We start from the raw sequence: 1,166 nt of genomic DNA, 5'->3' as shown, positions 1-1,166 counted from the left end.
CCTGCTTGCCCATGTTTGATTCCTGGGCTAGAGCACATGGTGCTGCTTCACTGCACGTTCTGCTTGTGGGTACTTGGTCCCACTGTTGAACTACACCTATGAGGCTGAACAATCCTTGTTTGTACTGTTATTACTATTTATTTCTATTTCACTTGTTTTCCTCCACTTTGCCTCTGCTTCGAGCAACCTGGCTGCTCAGAAAGTGCCCATACAGTGCGTGGGTGTTGGCAGCAGAGGCACAGAGGCAGCTCTCTGCCCCAGGGAAGGCATCTTTAGAGAAAGAGATGCAGAGTGTCTAAAACCTGATCTCTGGGAGGTGTGAAAACTGACTTGGGCTTCCCTAATGGGCTGCTTGAGAATTTAAATACTTTAAAGGACCCTTCTGAAAGATTTCTTTCACTGGATAGAGCAGTACCTGCTGACTTAGAAAAAAATATTCTGCAAACAGCTTCTTCACAAAATATATTTGGTTACATAAATAAAACTAAATTATTGTCTATTTATGTATTCTAGGTACAGAAAGAAGGAATTCTTTTTGTTAATAATGCAGGAGGCATTTCTGGCCATAGCAGTGCTTTTTGGAGGGTGAAGGGGGAGCCTGCACTCGTGAGCTGTTTTCAGACGCCTCTTGCCCAGGCAGTAGTGGCCTCTGGCCGCTGAGCTTGACAGGCTGTTGTTGGGCTGTAATTCCGCAGCAGGAACGGTTTGTGTGTGCCCCTTTTCTTTGGGCGGCAATAGAGAACAATTGTGGTAGCTGTCGTTTTCCCTCTGTCTTTCTAAGCTGCTTTCTAATGCATGCACAGAGTTCCCAGCCAGCTCCTGCAGCACGATATACAGTTCTTGACAGTTGTGTTCAGTCTTGTTTCAGCTGTGTTAAATAACTGCTTTTAATTGAATTTGTGTATTTCAAAGGACAGGAAAAGAGAGAATAGCAACTGGAGAAGGAGATAGTTAAAATACAAAGCACTGTGCAAAGCAGCTGTACTTGGGGGAATTAAACCAGCAGGAATTTCAGGAGCCTTTGGTATTATGGGCCTGTTTCCACTCTGATGGTAGGTAGCGAACCAGGAGCTGCAGGCCAGCCAGGGGCTGGATCTCTCTTCTAGGCGAGCATGTGTTGTGTTCACTGCTGTTTGCTCAGAGCACTCGACTGCCTGACCCATGAC

Source organism: Lathamus discolor, chromosome 14 (assembly GCF_037157495.1).
Source record: "Lathamus discolor isolate bLatDis1 chromosome 14, bLatDis1.hap1, whole genome shotgun sequence".
NCBI classification, from domain to species: domain Eukaryota; kingdom Metazoa; phylum Chordata; class Aves; order Psittaciformes; family Psittacidae; genus Lathamus; species Lathamus discolor.
Note: the sequence above shows the minus strand (reverse complement) of the source record.